General features: G+C 38.1%; 1 pseudogene; it reads left to right on the top strand.

The window, feature by feature from the left end:
* The first annotated feature begins 13,034 nt into the window (after nt 1-13,034).
* On the top strand, nt 13,035-13,154 carry LOC129904779 (5S ribosomal RNA; annotated as a pseudogene).
* Nucleotides 13,155-13,484: the final 330 nt, after the last annotated feature.

The raw sequence follows: 13,484 nt of genomic DNA, 5'->3' as shown, positions 1-13,484 counted from the left end.
AACTGCTGAAGGACTATGACATAGAAATATTATACCATAAAAGGAAGGCGAATGTAGTAGCAGATAACCTATGTCATAAATCAATGGGCGACTTATTATATTTGAGAGTGGACAAGTTGGAGATAACCCGAGAGATTTATCAGCTAGCTAACTTGTGGGTTAGATTGTTAGATTCTAATGATTGAGTCACAATTCAGGACATAGCTGTGTCATCCTTAGTCAAAAGGTGAAAACACAACAATATGAGGATCCAAACTTTAAGCATTTCAGGGGAAAGTCTCAACAATATGAGTTTTAGCCTTCAATATAGCAAAAAATAGAGTCCTTAGATACAGACACCAATTTTATGTTCCGAATGTTGTAGGTCTTCGATGACAGATTATAAAAAAGGCACAATATTCTGGCTATTTAATTCATAAAAGTTCCACAAAAATATATCATGAAATTAAAGATATTTATAGCAGCCTAGGATGAATAAAGATATCGCTAAGTTCATAGAGCAGTGTCCTAACTGTCAACAGAAGAAGGTTGGGCACTAGAAACCTAGTGGGCTAACTCAAGAGATACCACTTCACTATGGAAGTAGGATACTATAAATATGGAATTTGTTATAGGTTTGACTCATTTGCAATGGAGGTTTATTCCATTTGGGTAATAATTGACAAGTTGATAAAATTAGCCCATTTATTGCCGGTTAAGATCACATTTTTAGATAGTGAAAGGGTGTATATTAGAGAGATTGTTAGATGGCATAGTATCCCTACATCGATTATGTCAGAAGAGAGCACAATTTACAAGACACTTTTGGAAATCTTTCCAGAAGGGTCTGGGGACACAAGTAAACCTTAGTACAACATTTAATCCTCAAAGTGATGGCCAAAATGAACGTACAATCCAAATGTTTGAGGATACTTTGCGGGCGTGTGTGCTATATATCAAATAAAATTATGATGATCACTTTCCACTTATCGAGTTTTGTTATAATAATAGCTATCTTTCCATTATCGGTATAGAGACATATGAGGATTTATATGGAAGAAAATATAGTTCTCCTCTTGGTTAATTCGAGGTTGGAGAATATAGATTATTTAGACCAGACTTAGTGCAGCAAGCCATGGAAAAAATTTAAGTTAATTGGAGAACAGTTGTTGACAGCGTAGAGCCATCAAAAATCAAACGCAGATGCTAGGCGGCAAGATTTGCAGTTTGATGTTGATGATTAGGTCTTTCTGAAAATTTCTCCAATGAAGGGCATAATAAGATTTGGCAAAAAGGGAAAATTAAGCCCTAGGTACATTAAGCCTTATCTCAAGTTGCAACGGATAGGCCGAGTTGCCTATAATCTAAAGTTACCACTAGAGTTAAAAGTAGTACACTATGTTATTCATGTTTTAATGTTATGAAAGTATATTGGAGATCCAACACGTACAGCGCCAACAAAACATGTTTAGATACTATAAGAGCTATCTCATGAAGAATTCCCTATTTCCATAGTATATTGCTAAATAACAAGATTGAGAAATAAGGATATAGTTTCTGTGAAAGTGTTGGGGCAGAGCCAAAATGTTGAGGAGAAGACATGGGAAGCTGAAGAGGACATGAAACCCAAATATCCCCACCTGTTCTCTCCTTTAAAGTGTTAGAACCACATTTGAATATATAAGGTATGTTACTTATGAGCTACATGAGTTCTTGTATTGTTTTAATGCTGCAACAAATATTATTATCATTCGAGGGCGAATGTCCCTAAGTTGGGAAGGATATAACACCCCGCCCGTTTAAACGTTGTAATTAACTTGTACTGTTGGAATAAAACTAAGACTTCTTAACATTAGAAAGGATTTTTTATCAATTATTTTAATTGCACAAAGTTCACATGTTAAGTGTGGAAGTCAGGGAAGTTCCAAATTAAAAGTCGGCAAAAGGTATTATAAATGTTGTTAAGGAATTCTCTAAAAATTTGGGTCAAATCTCTCACAACTTTTCTCCTAATATATGAGGAGTTATAATGTTCGTGACCTACCGAATCAAAGGTCTATGGGTCTAGTTTCCAATGAACTAAACCTCTTGTTCATAGAACTTTAGAATTGAGAGATATTCACGTTTTTGAGAGACTACACAAGCAGGAACCTCAAGTGGGTCCCTCAAGATCTAAGTCGGTTTTGCTTCATATATATCCATCTTCTTCATTTCTTTTTCATAAAAACTTATCTAAATACCCACAAAAATCATAACTCAAGCAGCTAAAGCCTCTATCGGTGTTGATCATTTCAACTCAAAAGTTTAACGGAAGTTGCTCTACGTTGCGAGCTCATCGTTGTGGTATAGTTTTCTTGTTGATTTAAGCTTTGTCTGTTGTTGCTGCAAGGAGAGAGATTTTCAAGCTTCATATTTCCAATAATTTTGTTGAGGTAAATGTCATTTTACAACCCTCCTTCGTAATTCCATGCCCTAGTATTATTTTTATAGATTGTCGAGCGGCGTGGTGGTCTTTTCTTAGTTAGTTTGGTTGTTATTGTTGTTTATTGATAGTGTTAAGATGATGTATGGAATGGGAAGTTTTATGATTATTATTTGATGGTATTGGATGGTTTTTAGGTTGAACGGAGTGGAGAACGCCTAGTTAAGTTACCTCGGGAGCTTATCGCTTCTTTGAGATGTTGTTGGAATTTCTTCACTGGATTTAGCTTATTTTTATTATTTTATTGGCCTTATTTTATGCATTGGACTTTGATGATCAAGAATCTGATACAAGCGCCTTATCTATTAGTTATGGCTTGTTCTTGCACCCTTGTTGATTTTCAAATTATAGCACTATTTTTGGTTGGCCAAGCTTCATAGCAACATCTTTTGGGCTTTGGTTGGAAGGTATGTTAAGGCAATTTTTCTCTCTTCTATCATGATCCTAATGGCCTAAACTTTTCATGGACTATTTATAGTCGTTATATGACTTTTAGCCTTATCCTAATTATTTGGCTACCACCGTATGATTAATTTATATAACCGACACTCTACTCCTCACCTAGTAGCCTAGAAAACCATGGTATGATTATGTTTTGATCAATTATGATTTATTGTTGTCATTGTGATGTTTTATGGTCTAACTGCCGCCTATGAGCTTGTTTTGGCCTCAGCAGGCACTGACACTGCAGGGTTCTTGAGCATACAGATTGATTGTTATATCGAGCCTATGGGCTGGGTAGATCAAGCCTACAGGCTTGGTTGACCATACCTATGGGATGGGCAGGCTATACCTATGGGGCATCATATATATATTGTACCATGGAGCTTTAGAATTGCATTGATTCATGACACATGTACATTCAGATAATTCATATCAGATTATCATTGAGATCTAGGTAAGGGGGCTAATACGGGTATTTAGCGATTGTTTGTGCTCATTAGGACTTATAGTGATTGTGTGCTATTTGTACCTATCGGGGGCCAAGTCAGGATATTACTTGTTTTCTGTTATATTGTCTTTTTATAGGAATATAAGGTGTTGTTCATGTGTTTCACCCCTGGCTTTTCATTCAGTACTTATACTTCTGTTTCAGCTTTCTATTTGTCTTACATGTTCAGTACAATATTTAGTACTGATTCCCCTTGTCTGGGGAATTGCATTCATGCCTGTAGGTTTTGAGAGATGATCAGACAAATTCCCCTTGCTTGGAGGCATTGCATTCATGCCTGCAGGTTTTGAGAGATGATCAAACTGACCTGCCGAGTAGCATAGCCGAGCTTCAATGGGTTGGTTGGCTCCTTTCCTTTCAGGGGTTGCTAGATTCTTAGAGATTTTCCTTTTTGCTATTTATAGTTCTTGGGTAGGTTGGGGACCTATCCCACCAAGTATTGTATTCATAAAGGCTTGCAAACTAGTCAGTTGGGTTGTATTGCTGCAATAGTGGCCATTTTGTCTTTTTAAGTTTATTAGCTACATCTAGACAATTAGGCCTTGTTGTTTTATTGGTAGAAGTTAGCACCTTATTGGCCTAGTTTACATTGTGTATTCTTATTTATAGTTATTATATAGATATCATGGTGGCATTGACGGCCCGCATAGCATTTATGCTTTTCTAGATATTATGGTGGCCTCGACGGCCCAAAAGAACTTATGTTCTACCTGCTTATTGGTTTATATGAATTATTGGGAGTAGTTGTTTTCTTTCTAGAGATGTTGACAGAAGCCTTACCGGCCTAGAGATTATTTTTAAGCTGAGATATACTTTTTGGTTTTTCTTGACAATGTGTTACTGCCATGCGCCAGTAGCAAATAGTTCAGCAGTATTGGCTTTAGCCTATGTTTTGGCATTAGGTTCCAGTTGTTGCCCTTGAGTTTGGGGCATGACAGAAAACCATTTGCTCGGAAAGTACCAACCTAAATCACATGTAATTTAAACTAAACAATATCTAATAAGGCTTAGTCAAAGTGGGAGATCATAGCCTACCTCGAAGCCGATCAAGCATGCTCTGAATCCACTAATTTTAAGCTTTCCACCTTTGAATAACATCCAATTACTGCCACACTAACTAAATATTGATCACTACGTTAATATAGATGTTTTGACACCAAAATTGTCACGACCTGATTTCTCTAGTAATGATGGCATCTATTATAACCCACCAGTAGGTAAGCCAATTCGTATCCCAGAACTGCAAGTAATGGGATTAAGGGTAGAAAACTAAACAAAAATTAAGCAAATAACATAAATTACAAATGAAAGAGTGAATGAAGCCAAAACTATATATATAATAAAAAATCTCTTTTAAAACCTGAAAGTCATAAGTACAAAGAGACTACGAAATATATGCAAGCCCCAAAAGTGGACCACAGAAACAAGACTTGTCTCTAAAAGAAAAAGACTAGTCATAATAAATACAAAAGGAGATGGGTAAATCCAAGACACTATGTTCTCACCCTCGCCTTCGGATTAGACTGCAACTAGCTCGATCTCAATGCTGGTAACTGGTGCTCGAAGTTGCATCACAAAAACATATGCAAAGTGTAGTATAAATACCAAAACAATAGATACCCATTAGAAATCATAGGCCGACTGATCATGAAAAGTAAAAGTAATATGAAATGCTACAATTTATAACACAATTAGAAATAAAGGCGGATATCTAACTACAACACACATAAGATTACTAACACACAAAGAAAGAGAGTACATCTTACTAAATCTGAGCGAGCTCCTATAAGTCAGGTGGTTACACTCATATGAAAGTTTAGCTAAAACCCAAATGGGACCCCATAATCCTGACAAGTGCATATAAGGGTTAAGACAGATAAACAAAACTAGATGATTCTTGCAAGATTACTAACACCTTCCACGGACTTGAACCGAACCAACTAAGTGTCTGAAACTTTATTCATAGCTGAAAAGGAGAAAAGGACTTGAACTAAAGAGAAGATGAAGTTAAGGACTAAAACCAAGGTTGGAGTGGCCGAGGACTCAAATTAAGGGTGAGGATAATCATGGACTCGAACTAAGTATGTAAGTGGTCAAGGACTTGAACAAAGGTTGAAGGTAATGATAAACTTGAACCAAAGTTGTATATAGCGGTGGACTCTAACCACGACTGAAGAAGGCCCAGGACTAAAACTGCGGCTAACGATACCAAGGCATGGACTTAAACCGTAATCGGAGGAGTTAATGAGGAACTTGAACCATGAATAGAGGCAAATCGGTTAGATTTAGGATCAGGGGATAACAGAGTGTTACAAGGAGAAAACCAAACTGAGTGCCATCAATAATCACTCCAAGACCAAACCAAATCTAATAAGAATCGTCAAGTGGCTTCTAAACCAAGAACCAAGTACACCGAGACCAATGAAATATGGGAATTATGGATATGAGGTTCCAAGAGAGGTATTATTTTCTAGCTAAGACCTAGACTATCAAACCTAAATCTGCTACATTAGCCATTAGAAGTAATGTTGGAGAAATTCTAAGGCCTAACAACACCAAATTATGCAAGTCTATAGTAATCATTAGTCTAAGCCTAGACTAAGGCCAAACATGCTTTCAAAATTATACACAAGCCATAATTAAGGCAGACCACAAGGTATGAATGATCAACTAACACAATTAACATGCTTTCACTGCCCGAAATACCTAAAAATAGCCCAACACATGAATTCTATGAATTAAGCATGATCAACTACAAATTCACCCTAAAATTCAAACAAATCAACATACAACTATGTAATCATGCTCAGTCTGAAGAGAAGGAAGCCATACCTTACCTTTAGGCCAACCGCACGTGCTCCAAATCAAGATGCTAGAGCTTTTCCCATTTGTACGGCCTAGGAACAATGCCACGCTATCAAAAATAGAATCACAATGTTATAACAGTCATTTATACACTAAAATTACAATAAATAAAGATGGACCAATTTTGGATTCTAAAACAGGAATGTGGGACTCGCATTGAGAAGTCGAGAATTGACTCCGTGAAAAGGTCTAATTAAACTCCTAAAACTTAGGCTCAAAAATGGAATGCATTTGAAGGTTCAAAATAGCAAAAAATCAAACATGCAACCATATCTTTATTAAAGCTAAGAAAACCCACAGGGACAACATTTAAAACCCAAAATTTACCTCAACCAAAGAATTTCCGACACTCTCCAACTAATCAACCATGTTTCCCTGATGATTCCAAATACACCAAGCTTTGAATAATCATAAACAAACATAAAATGAGGGAGAAATTACAACATGAACTTTGAAAAGTCAAACTGATCGTAACTCTAGTCTTAATTAAAAGACAAAATATTTGCTCTCCACAAAAGTGGCTAAAGTAGCCCACAAACGTGAAGAAGAGTGGCTCATTCCTTCGCGAATGCAGAGGGACTTTTGCGATCGTGAAAGACAAATACCTTGGCCTCCCCAATCGCGATAGGGTTCCCACGAATGCAGAAGGCAAACATACAACCCTCTGTGAACAAGACTAGGGAACCGCGAATGTGGCATTCTACCTGTGAGTGCAAAAGGAAAATACCCCTACACCAGCACTACTGCAACTTTTAGTTTTGGTATTGTCCAAGTCTCCGACTAGGTTCTAGGGATTCATTCGAAATCCCATGCATGCAATGGACTATGACACCCCACAAAATTTAACGTTCTATACTCAATAGTACAGTTTGAATTTCTATACCAGGTCATCTCAACAAAAAATAGGTCCCACACTAAAGTGTCATTTTTAGTCAATTCTACAAGAAGCCTCGGGATTAGACTAGAAGCCTCAAAAAGTGCACAAAAGGTCGTTTTAGACCAAAATCAATATTCTGGAGTTAACTGTGTTAATAGAATTTTCCTTTGAGTATGTTTTCAAAGAATGTTGACCAAGGTCAAACTTTGGCCAAATGTCAATGTAAGATCCAAAAATTTAGAAAGTCTAAAATAAGGAACAAAGGATGGAATCCCAAAGAAATGATGAGAACTGGCACCAGTGATGACCATGGAAGGACATCACGGGCTGTGGTGAGCCACCTTGGTTATAATTCAGAGGTTCTGACCTGCAAGAAAGGGACCACGACTAAGGACCATGGACAAGGCGAGCACCAACCACTGTACTGCCCTCCGTCATGACTCCTCCTCTAAGACCTCAGAATACTTTCTAAGGCAAAGACCACGGATGAATACTAAGGGCCGTGAAGCTCCTCACGGACTATGGTGTGATCCATGGTGGTCACTTTTATAGGATCTCCTGCAGGACCTGCACCACGGCCATGGTTCATGGACCATGATGCCCTCCACGGATACTAAAGATATCCATAAAGAAAGTTCAGAGACTTTTCCTGCAATACCAAAGATTTTTCCCACCAAGTAAATTATCACAAGACACCACCACAGGCCATGGTGAGCAACACGGACTGCGATGGGTCTTCCTTGAAGCCTGTCCAGCTAGTTTTAAAAAGGGGCATTTTGGTCTTTTCCTATGATTTATAATCAAGGTGTGTTCATTTTGGGGACTGAATTGTCACGACCCTAATCCGTAGGCCATGTCTAGGGTCCGACCTGGACCCTTGTATACATAAATCTCAACTATAAGAAATATACAGAAGAATCTATAGGGTGATAGCAAATTCGTCTACATATAGCCTCTTTCATTTTCACCATGTCATGTAAGGGCCGACAAGGCTGCCTTATCATAATAACATTTATAATATACCATATAGGCACAACGGAATCAAACTCGTAAACAACCCACCTACATATGTCTACAGACCTCTAAGAATATTAATAGTGACATATGGTGGGATAGGTCCCCCACCGTACCCCTGAATAAATAACTATGTACATTATACGATCAGTACCAAAAGCTAGGCTTCGTAATAGTGGAGCACTTCTAACATAGCCGAGTGGGAGTCCTAAGTTATTGGATCTGCAAAGTAAGTACTTGTACCTGTGGGAATGAAATGCATCCCCCCCTAAGAAAGAGAGGTCAATACGATATATGTACTTAGTATGTAAAACATAACATATCATAGCTGAGACCATAACTGAAAAAAGGATGCAGGGGATAAGTGTAATAATTAACAAATTAATGTACCAGCACCTTAGGACATGTAGTCATATACATCATCATACATTATGCCCGGCTCGCTAAGGAACTTGGTATCATAACTATTTCATCATATTACCATATCACCATATCATCATCCCCTCTCATCATGTTTATTATTTCATCAGGTCATCGTATATGGCATCATATCATTGTATACGACATAATCTTATCGTATATGTCATCATAGTACATCCGGTCCACTATGGGGCTTGGGGTCATTAGTGTATCCCTATATTTTCATATGTATGCCTACGTATGTATCCGGCCCTTTAGTGAGGGACTCGATAAAAGAGTGGTGTACATAACGTACCACACTCGGCCCCTTTATAGGACTCAGTGCCATTATCATATAGTAAAATATACCAAGGAATGTTCCGCCCGATCGATAATTTAAAACAATGCCGAGTAACGTACGGCTTAATCTACATTTTCATCATATCATCATATATATATATATATATATCCAGCCCGGGAATTCATGAATAACTTCATCACATACAGCATCATTGTATGCTTCAACTTCATCGTATACGATATTTCATCATCGTATACTTCATACATACATATACATAGCTAGCCCGGGACTCAATGAAGGTGTAATAAATCTGTGCACGATAACGTTCCCGACCCATCATGGGACTTGGTGAAAGAAGGGTTACCGTATGCACGAGTAGAGTAGTGAGAAACCATATGCAACTAGGTCATCTCCTGAGACTCAATGAAACAGACAAGTGAACCATCACTTGAAGACCAGGAAAGTAATTCTCCGAGGTACACTTTATATGTTATTAGGGATTTCATCAATTAGGGCCTCAAGAACCACAGGCATGTACCAAGATAATGCCATACAGTTTATGCAATTAAAGACATAATTTATGCAATCAGACACATAGCTTATGCAATCAGAGATACAATTTATGCAATCAGAGACATTTATCCTCTTAGAGCCTTTCATAATAGGAGCTTATATTTCCACTTACTATTCAACATGTAGGTGGCTCGAGAGTAGTAATCTAACTACTTTAGGACCCTTAGTATTCAGAGGTGACTACGAGTCACGAATTACATCTGGAACCTCTAAATGGAATTATCTCTAAACTCATATCAGACATCATTTCCCTTACCTTAAGCCCCTTTCAAAGAAAGAAATAGGCAAGCCTTATATGTACTACTTATCTTTCTACAGAAAACTTAAAAGGCGAGGACTCCACTTATTGCAGGAGTTCTAACATCCAGAGGTGAACAAAGTTCTTGACTCCTACTGAACGCTTTATGAATGGAATGACTCCCAAATTTCGTATATATATAACTTAAGGCTAAGACATGCCAAAAGAAAAAAAGGGTAAACTTCACATACCATTTGTGGATTAACTGTAATTCAGCTCGCCTCGTTACCTCCTTGACGTAATAACATGAGAGTAATACTGAGTTTAATGACCTTTCGCTTTCCGATTTCCAACTCTACAACCAAGTACCCATAGGAATCATTTCCTTATCCAATACCCTCGACTAGATTTACATTACTAATATCTTCATAATATCCTCGAGATTTCATCCGGACAAAATGTCAACAACCATACAAACAAAAACACCAGCATCATATATATAAATAAATCACTTCAACATTACCCAACACAACTCCAAACAACTAGCTCAAAACTATGATACCAAAATAGAGTTTTTAACCTTTATTTCATAAAACCTTTAACCATACTAAATGGGGGGTTGTATGGATGACACAAGAAGAATACATGCCCTTTTTAGAACCCTTTACATCCCTTCAACACACAACCACACCAGCTACAACCGCGGCCCACAATCACAACACCCTACGCGACTTTGATTTAGCCATGATGACTTCAATTTAGTTTGTTTCTAACGTCAAGCATCCTTATGTAATTTTTCCACTTACAACCTTATTTAAGACATGTAATATACCTTATAACATCATCATAAACTCCAATTTGAAAGGGAAAACCTTTACCTTGCCTGAAACTCGCCAAACTTGCCAAAACATGCCTCGGAAGTTCCTTTAGCACGACTAAAACTTTGTGGCTGCTTGCTAACGTTTTGGTGCTTCTACAAACCATAAATTTACATTACTAATATCTTCATAACATCTTTACATACCCTATATAATTAATTCACGGAACAAAATCGGAGGCTTACCTTTCTTTCTCCTTGGCCGAACCTACTCTCTCTCTAGTTCTAGATTTTTCTTCTCTTCTTTCTTTTTCTATAAGTCTCTTGAACTAGGAAGATAAATGACTTTATTGTAGATAACAATGATTCATAACATATATATATATATATATATAGGTTACTTTAGGGGGTGACACATGTCAACCCCTAAGTGGTGACATGTGTCAAGCCCTCATTGGGACAACACATCCCTTCCTCCTACCATAGGCTGCAACATGGAAGGTGGGGTCCACCCCCTTGCTCTATCTTCTGCCACATAGCACTCTCCCTTGCTGCTACATGGCACTCTCTCATGCTTCCATATGTCACTCCCTTTTCCTCCTCGTGGATTTGTAATCTCGTCTTACTTTACGAACCTATATAATCCTTGTTACGTAAGCTTGGTATGTACTCAAGTAGCTTAAGTATGTAAGATTTCCAAGTTGGTAGGTTACGTAAGTAAGTCGAGTCCTACAACTCATTATTTGGTCTCCAACTTCTTCCAAATTCTTATAATGCTATTTCCAGTCTTCCCTATCATGAGGTGTCACATTCTCCCTTCCTTAGAGTTGTTTGATAGCGTTATGGCCTATCCAGCTCCCATGGTAACTTTTAAGAAGCTTGAGAAGCTTTAATAAGCTTTAAGAAACTTAAGAATCCTTCCAAAAACTTAAGAACCTTTCAAGATACTTAAGAAGCTTAAGAAGCTTCCAAGGTACAAAAGTACGGGGTGTAACATCCTTCCCATTTTAGAAAATTCATCCTCAAATATGAACCAAAACTCACCTCAAGATCTTATACCGACTATATAGAGAGTTTCTCTATTCCATCGCAATAACACATACTTTTACCGAGCAATCAATATCAGAGTTCCAAAGGTTGGAATTACCTGTAGACATAAAGAATAGGTACGGATACTTGTGCTTTATTTCCCTTTCATATTCCCAGGTCAATTCTTCACAACTCTCATTTCGCCATAACACCTTGACGAAAGCTACGTCCTTAATTCACTACCCGCTACTCCGCCGATCCAGGATAGCGACCGGTTGCTTTTTGTAGGATAACTCCTCTGTGAACTGGATATCCTTTGTGGAATATACTCGGGATGGATCACTCATACACATGCAAAGCATCGATACTTGGAAGACTGGATGTACTACTTTTGGATCCGTCGATAAGTCCAACTCGTAGGCAATCTTGCCTATTCGGTGGAGGGTTTGATAAGAGCCAATGCATCTCGGACTAAGGTCCTACTTTTTGCTGGCTCTCATCACTTTCTCTGTGGATGACACTTTTGAGAGTGCTTAATTATAACTTGAAACTCTAGAGATCGACATCGATTATCCGCGTATGACTTCTGTCGACTCGGAGTTGCTAATAATCTCTCCCAAATAAACTTTACCTTCTATATCGCTTATTAAACCACATTTGGGTGTATTAGTCGTGTTTTACTACAATTAATCCAATCAATTGGCGACCTACACTATCCGCCATACCAAGTATCGTACGGGGCCATCTGGATACTAGAATGATAGTTAATATTGTAAGTACTTTTGATAGGTGGTAGGTAATTATCCGAGCTACCTTTGGATTCAAATGTATAGGCCAGCAACATATCGTCTAATATTTAGCTAGCAAGCTTAATCTTTCCATCAGTCTGAGGGTAAAATGGTGTACGAAGACCTATCTGTCTTCCCAATCTCTTCATAAACTGATCTTCGGTAGTTAACTGTAACTTGGGCTCCTTCGTCTAAGACAATAGCTATAGGAACTCCATAAGGTCCTACTACCCTCTTGACCTATAATTTCACACCATCTCGGCTAAGTAGGTAGTCTTTGATTGGAGGAACATGGGTTGATCTTTTTAATCTGTGGATAACATTTCATATAGAATTATCTGTCCAGGGAGTGCAAAGTGAGTCTTGTAGCCAAGGTCATGTTGTGGAATCTTTGACCTCATATATTACTTCTTACCTTCTTTAGATGACATCAACAGGTACCCTCGCCTTTTTGGGTTTTTATTTTTGCCCATTAGAGTCGGCTACCAAGTTGTATGGAAGTCCCCTCACACAATGACCTGTATAGCGATTCTGCGGTTTGCCTATCATTAACTAGTATTATGTTCAAGAATTGTGGCATACAAGTGTGTCATCTATTTGTAATCAGCTAATCCTACTTGCTTTTCTTAAGCCCTTTTATAATTCCCTTAACGTAACTTATAACACTCTAGGTACATAATCTCGTGTCGTTGCTTCACCACTAGTTCGAATTCTTCCATCTTGTGTGATCATAGTAGTACTAATGCACCGGATCCCACCAGAATTTCAAAGTTAAACGTGCTTGGGTAAGAGTAGTACTAGGATGGGTGACCCCCTTGGGAACTCCTCGTGTCACATTCCATTCCATTGCAATCCTTGCAATAATGTGCGAAGGTACTCAACCTAGCCCAATATTTACCTTAGCGTCTTCTTGCTAGTCTTCATGCTTCGCCTTGCCCTCTCTGCCCCTATCTTACACGTCGGGATAGATCGTTAGTTCAACCATGGCTAGGTCCTATTTTTCCCTTAGTGCTCACCCCATCTTAGTAGTTTAGTCTAACCCATCTTGACATCTCTCTATAACATATCCAAAACATCCTAGCTCCTTTTCTCGTGTACTTCTCACTTGACCCTATACTCAACATATATATATCCATAGGTTGCATAACCATTCTGATACAACCTGTATGA

The sequence above is a fragment of the Solanum dulcamara genome, chromosome 9 (assembly GCF_947179165.1).
Source record: "Solanum dulcamara chromosome 9, daSolDulc1.2, whole genome shotgun sequence".
NCBI classification, from domain to species: domain Eukaryota; kingdom Viridiplantae; phylum Streptophyta; class Magnoliopsida; order Solanales; family Solanaceae; genus Solanum; species Solanum dulcamara.
This window is presented reverse-complemented; position numbering and strand designations above follow the sequence as displayed.